Source organism: Cibotium barometz, chromosome 51, assembly GCF_041138505.1.
Source record: "Cibotium barometz isolate CiBa-2024 chromosome 51, ASM4113850v1, whole genome shotgun sequence".
Classification (NCBI taxonomy): Eukaryota; Viridiplantae; Streptophyta; class Polypodiopsida; order Cyatheales; family Cibotiaceae; genus Cibotium; species Cibotium barometz.
The window spans coordinates 23,884,842-23,892,687 of NC_141096.1; positions in this window are offsets into that span (position 1 = coordinate 23,884,842).

The window sequence follows — 7,846 nt, forward strand, 5'->3', positions numbered from 1 at the left end:
TTGAGTCCTCAAGATAGCTAGCACTCAAGGGCCACCCTGGAGTATGGTATGCTCGAGTTTTCACTTGGTTCTCAAGATATGGGCTCCTCATGGACCGCCTTCCACCCCTCCAGTATAGTTTGGAATCCCCTTCAAGATATGGGCTCTACATGGACTACCTCTCCCACCCCTTCACTACACTTTAGACTCCCCTTTTCTCTAGCTTTCTCACGAGGACACCAACTAGGTTTTCACTAAGGATGAATTCATCCAACAACTGTGCTATGTGAGTGTTCACATGTCCCATGCCATGCACATTGTGATTGGCTAGATATGGGTTTCATCCCACCGCCTTAGAGTGCAAACATGGAGAGGTAAGCGCATCTTTAGAGCCAAGGAGCTCATACGAAGACCAGAGGAGAGGATCTATTGATTTCCACATAGAGGTTGAGAGACAAAGGAGCATTATAGATCCATGGGAGGTTTCACTATGGCCCACTTTCTAGGATCATTGACTTCCTAGACCAACACTGCCTAGGGCTCTTTCTTCGATTTTGTGGACCCACCTTGGGCTACTACAAACCCAACCTTTGCATTCCAACTTGCTTGCTAATGCCCCCACCCCTCACATGTCCACACCGATCCCCTCATGAACTCCAGCTCCAAGACATGCTCCATTGCCATCGAGCTACCTTTCCATGTGGCATAGCTGATGGACACCTGCTGTCAGGCATACTCGTGAGCCCCATGCTTAATATTTTGAAAAGTGGTATACCATTTATTTATTTTCTATTCCATGATATGTCATGGACATTATTGCATCACTTTGGTCTCATAGATCCAGTAGATGCTCAATATCTTTCCTCTCTCTCTCTCTCTCTCTCTCTCTCTCTCTCTCTCTCATTGATGTATACCATTTTATACCCCCAGTATGGTACAGGATGGAGCTAACTAGGTTGCATATCATGATTGTATACTCCATGCATATAGCTTTGCATTCTCCTAGTAGTAGAGCTCCATCCCCTCCCCCCTACTCATTGTACTTATTGCACACCCAGATTCAGCTTTTCTTTTAGTTCAGTACTTTTTCATTTTGTTGGGATGACAGAGGATACCCCACATAGGTACACTGATTTGTCTCATAGGCCAAGACGTTAATAAATCTCTCTCTCTCTCTCTCTCTCTCTCTCTCTCTCTCTCTCTCTACCGCAAAGAACTCTCCATGCAAGAGAAAACCACATGCTTGCACAAACTATACACCAAAACCTCAAGGAGAAACTTTATCAAACAAGGTATCATTACTTATTGAAAAAATCGACCAAATTCATGTGCAGTGATGCATAGCTCCCACCATAGAGAAGAGAGAATGCTTCAAACACATATAGATGTTCATTATGGGAGACATTACACCACAAAAGCAAGCACAAAAAAGGAAGCTACATGGAAAACACCAAAGCAAAAACTAATTTCATTAGGGACAACTTTTGGGGCTCAATTGATACTGTAAGGAATCTATGTGAACCACCAATACACATTAAAAAAACACCAAACGTCAGGACCCTACATGTAACTGAATAGACACTATGCATACACTCTCGGATAATATCCTTTAAAATTTTAAAGGAGTGGATTTTACGAAGATGGAGATCGAGGTATTGGCAAAGACTTGAAAGCATTCCCAAAAATGACATATATGTAGCTCTCTCTCTCTCTACCTACCACAAGGAACTTCTCATGTTCGTCATGCTTCATGAATAATTAGGGGAAATCTCAACGTGAGGGTTGGTACTGAAAAACATGCCCCTTCTTCTCTTTTTTATTAGTTCACTACTTTCTAGCCATAAAATTAAGTAGTAATCATAGGGCAAGCCAATAGACACTATACATATAATCCTGGCAATTCATTGGATAATATCCTTACATTAAGGGAGTGGATCTTGAGAAGATGGAGATCGTGCTATTGGTAAAGACTTGGGAAACATTCCCACAAAATGAAATATAAGTAGCTCTCTCTCTCTCTCCCACAAGAAACTTTTTGTGTCATGCTACATTAATGATTGGGGGAAATCTCATCCCGAGTGGTTGGTGTCGTGAAGAGTTCATACTTAAATACATGCCCCTTCTTCTCTTTTTTCCTAGTTAACTATTTATGAGCAACACCATTTAAGTAGTATCATAGAGGAAATATCATCATGGAAGAGGAAACAGAAAGGAAACGAATACAAGTAGTTGTATTGTGTGGGCTACAAGAGAAAACCACATGCTTGCATAAACCACACACCAAAATCTCAAGGACAAGCTCCATCTAACAAGGTACTCTTTACTTGATGAAAAAATCAACCAAATTTCTCTAGAGTGATGCATGGTTCCCACCATAGAGAAGAGATAATGCTTAAAAGATTTATAGATGTTCATTAGGGAATACCTTACACCTCAAAAGCAAGCACAACAAGGGAAGCTTTATGAAAACACCAAAGCAAAAACTAGTTTCATTAGGGGCACAATTTTTGGGGCTCGATACTTCATGAAATCTATGTGAAGCCCCAAACTCCATGGTAGGTTGAGCAGATTTCTGGTGTATGGGTGGAGACTTTAATACACTGGAGACCATGGAAGAGAGACTCAGAGGTAGACAGGATACCATCTCTAGAGTTGAGCTGGCAGCTTAGGAGGAGCTTATCTTCACCATCAGAAGATAGGACCACTGGCATCTTCCGGAGTTTGGGTGAAGTCAAGGGAGTCTAAGATTCTCCAGATCTGACAGGTGGAGCGCAGGCCCCAGCCTCTCTTGAATAGACCGCTTCTATGTCGATGAGTGGCCTTGTGGATGCGGTGGTATGGTCCTTTTCTGGCCATTCACATGTCATCCTCTCTCTAGAAGACCCCTAGCGAGACAGGATAGTCAGTAGAGCTTTCGCATACCATACCTAAGATCTTGATACAGGACCCAAAGATCTGTGTAGGAGGATCAAGGAGCTATGGGGGGAGCCTCGCCTAACATGAGGCACAACAGCTGCAACTTTAGAGATTGGGGCCTGGGCTAAGTGAAATTAGCAGCCTAGACCAGGTTAGCGGAGGTTAGAGAGCAAGAGAGGAGTCTCCACTAGAGCCTTGCCTCCCTTTAGCACTAGCACGAGTGTATCCAGACCACCCGTAGATTGAGGCGTAGATGGCCATAGAGGAAAGGAGAGTGGAGTATAGATTCCATGCATAAGCATCTTTCTAGACTCAGGCGGGAGACAAAGGAACCATGGACTTCTTCAAGCAAATAGGGCCTCAACATAGGAGGGATGCCATCTACAGGCTTAGAGGATCGGATGGCACCATTCTTTCAGACCCACCCCACGTTCAAGCCATAGCCACAAGCTTCTTCAGCTCCCTCCTTATTGTTGCAGAGCCACACTCTGGAGTTTCTTGTTGACGCTCTTCTCTTTTGAGGAGATTGTAGAGGCTTTGCAGGGGCTCCCTAGGGGCAAGTGCCCAAGTGGGTCCCCTTGTTTCTTTGACACTAGGAGCTCATGGAGGGTGCCTTCCACTCAGTTTTGAATGAGATTATGAGCTCCGGATCCATGCATGAGAGACTAGCGGAGAGTTTGATTCACTTGATTCCCAAGGAGGGAGGTAACAGGTTGGAGATTCACCACTGGAGACCTATCACCCTCTTGGGGACAGCCTACAAAAACCTCCCAGATTTAATCCATGGCACACAGCCATGCTTCATCCAAGATAGGAGAATTTCCGATAACATCTTCTATTAGATCCGTGACACGCATACAGGCCACCTCCCAAATTTGATCCATGGCATACAAACATGCTTCATCTAGGATATGAGCATCCTGGATAACGCCCCCACTTTTTGGGAGAGCACCAGTGCTCATCTTTGACACCAAGTCTTGGCAATCTTTTGCTAGATTTTGAGAAAGCCCAAGACAGGGTGGATTGGGGATTTTTCGAGGGGACTATGTGCAGGATGGGTTTCCCCGCCGCTTGGTTCTAAGGTGTCTCTTCCCTCTACTCGGTATCTCAGAGCTAGTCTTGATCGAGGGCACTCGGGGTGACAGATTCCCACTTTCTCGTTCAGTGCACCACGGATGTCCCCTTGCACCCTTCCTCTTCCTTTTTGTGGCAGACATGATCAGTAGTTTTTTTGCCTCCTAGGAGACCAGACTTGCAGGGCCTTAGGCTACCTATGAGGTCTCAACAACAGCTACTTGATTCTGAGTTTGCACCTGACACAACAGCCTACCTCTTTGGAGAGGTGGAGAACCTCCGGAGATTTGCGGATGCAGTCGAGATCCTTTGCTGGGCCCAGATGCACAGATCAACTAGCATAAGTCGTGTGTGGGTTAGCTCATCTCCTACCCCGGCTTGGCACCCAGTTGAGTCTTTCTAGTGGACTCCAAGGGGTACCCCAGTGCGTTATCTTGGCTGTTTGGTCAGGATTGACATCACCTCAAAGCAACAACTTGTCCCCCTCCTCCTGACCATTTGGAAGAATTTTCTATACTGGGGCATCTCACTTACCACAGAGTAGTGGTAGCAAACCAAGTCCTTCTCACTACCATGTGGTACATTACCTCCTACTGGTGCCTTGTCCAAGGCATGTATTGGACAAGTACAAAAGTTGATCCACAGCTTCCTCTGGGCAGGCAGCAATGGCAGGCCGGCACAATCCAGGGTGGCTTGGAGGGTCATCAGTCAACCCTACCTCAGGGGCGGCCTGGGCATTATTGATCCTTTTATGCGGAGCAAAGCCCTTCTAGGTAAGCTGATCATTAGAGGCCTCCTTCCAAGTGGTGAGCCCTAGAAGGATTTTCTCGAGGCCCATATCTCCGCCCATACACCAGTTCTTGGCGGTCTCTGGTCCCCAAGCCCGAGATGGATCTTTACAGAGATAGAGGATCCGCCACCTGAGTCCACTCTTTGAGGACCACTTTGCAGCCAGCCTTTTCTAAGCCTAGGACCACATCCGTTTTGCTTCTCGCCATTCTACCCCAGTCCTAGATGAGAAACTCTGTAGGCGTCTGGTTTGGAACCCCTTGATTACCCTTCCTAATGGCCAGATGCTAGGCTCCCGCTTGCACGTCTCTTGGAGGATTTTGAGCGAGGGTCCGACACAGTTTCTTGCAAAGTGACTCACCTTCAGACGGCTCCCACACAAGGCCCAAGAGTAGAGCTCACTAGTGTCATGTGCATAGTGTGTATCTACTGTGTGCCACACGCACACAAGACTAGCTTCGAGGTTTGGGGAAGCTTGGAGCTAGGCAGGCTGATTGGCGAGTTGGGCTAGGGATAGACTAGCGGGCGGGCACCCCAGTATGGACGGGCAGGCGCCCAAGTGCGCCTCGAGAATGAGCAAGTCGGTAGGTAGAGAAAAAGAGGTCAAAGAAAAGGTATGAGTTTGAGAAGATTGCTGTTTTTCTGTTTATACTCCTGTTTTTTCAAATTCAGATGTTGCTTTTGCATCGTAGAGTGTGTTTTTTCAACTGTGTGAACAGTTTGACAAAGAGAAGAAGTAAAAGAGAAGGGCTGTAAATCTGTGAGAGAGAGAGAGAGAGAGAGAGAAGTAGCGCTTGTGTGGCTGTATCGCCTGTGGGGTTGCAGCGTATAAGTGGCTGCACATAAGTCACTGTGTGGCGCCTGAGTGGCTGCGCAGTACACGTAAGCGAAGTAGGCAGGCGGGCGGTACACGCAGCCTTTATGACTGTCACACGCACGCAGGTGGCTGCTACACGTAGGCAGGTTGACAGGTGGCGCTCGTAGTCAGTCAGGTGCAGGCGCAGGCGAGTAAGTATGCGCACAGGCCGATCGCAAGCCGGCACGCTGCAGTCGCCGGGTGGTAAGTTTTTTTAGGTTTCGTTTTTTTTTTTTTACGCGATGCTTTCATTGTTTTGAACCTGCGCTTAAGGGTTTTAATAAACCCACACCTTGTTTTATGTGTTTAAAAAAAAAGAACATATATATATATATAAACACAAAAGAAAAAGCTACATAAGCATTTGGGGCAGCCTATAAATTCCCCTTAAGGAGGCTTCTTGTGACACATCTCTCAAGCTCTTGAGCACTCTTCCTTGTGCAAGATCAATCTTTTCTCTCATCTTGTCCTCTTCAAGATGTCGACCCAAGAATCGGAGATGGAACCCGTTCCCAAACGTGAAGACTTGCCGGCTACGGAAGCCACCGATGGCGATCTTTTCGACGATTTTTTTTCAAAATCAAATTTCCAAGAGTTTAAAAGTGCTCTCAAAGCTTCTTTCTCGGAACGTCAAGCACAAGTCGCCACGCAGATGCAGGCTTTACGGAACTCCATCTCTTTATTGACCACTACCCTATCTACTCTTTTGGGTATGGATACTTTGGCATCTGCTTTAGGCCCCAATATTACTCCGGAACAATTTGGGGACGAGCAAAAGCAGCGTACCAATGAGATAGTGGACACTTGGCTACATAAGTGGTAGGTCCATTTTCAGTTTCATTCATATGACGATGACAAAAAGATACAGTTAGCAGCAGGTTTCCTCTCAGGCAAAGCTTTGCTTTGGCGGAAAGAACTCAAACCTAAACCAACGACTTGGGCACAGTTTGAAGAAGTCTTCAAGAAAGAATTTTACACGACTCATACCGTTTGCAGGTTAAAAACAATAAATGCAAAACTTTGGACGATGCCATTCATTCCGCTCGTATTTATGATGATACAATGGTCTCTTCCAAGTCTAAACCCGTGACCGAGCAGGGGAACAAGCACAAAAGGAAGTTCTCCGCACCGATGGCTAGCACGACTGAAGGAAAGTCTTCGAACCAACCTTCGAAGAATTCTACTTCGACACCAGTAAAGAAAAACCGTCTCCTCAAGGCTTTCAAGCTCAAGCAGGAGGGACGTTTCATCTGCGAAGAAAAAGGACATATGCGTAACGAGTGTCCAAAGAAAAAGGGTTCAAAGACCAATGCAAGACCCAAGCCGAAGGCAGCCAACCAGTTGTCTTTGACAGATACGTCACTTACTGTACTTTCTCGCCCTAGTTCATGTTCTAATTATATGTTCAACTCTAAAGTTTTCGGCTTGCATGATCTTCTCCGAGTTTATGGAAAAGTGAATGGCCATAGAATACATATTCTTTTGGACCCTGGCAGCTCACACAACTTTGTTAATTACAAACATGTGCAGAAATTGGGTCTTGACGCAACACCTAGCGATCATACCTATGAGGTACGCTTACTTATGAGGTACGCTTACCTGCAGGCCGGCAAGTATAGGATAGAAAGGTGGAGAAGCTACCGATCCACATTCAGGACTACGAAGATACTCTGGAGTGCTATATTATGCATCTAGAACATGTAGCCTTGTTATTAGAGATTGAGTGGTTTAAGACTCTTCAGGTCCAGATAGATTAGTCTAGTCATACTTTTTCTTTTGAACATAGGAACACCCACTATTGTATCTTAGGTGATTGTATACAACCCTCTCAGGGACCTCTTGTAAATACAGTTGATTTTAGTAATATAATGGATTCTTCTTTGTATAATGCTTTCCATTGTGTCTTGATTCCACTTTCTTCATTTCTCATACCTACAATGGATGTTAATGAATTAAGTGTGTTTGATAGCAATGAATTAAAGAATATACTCGATTTATTTCAAGATGTATTTCTTAAGGAACTAACATCAGGCTTACCACCTGAAAGGGCAGTAGATCATCGTATTGACCTGGTCCCTGGTGCTCAACCTATTAGTATTCCACCTTACAGGATGAGCCAAGCTGAGGAAGATGAGTTGGCCAAACAACTCGCAGATTATTTGAGGATGGAACAGATCCGTCCAAGTAAATCACCTCTTGGGGTGCACCTGTGTTACTTAGGAGAAAGAACGA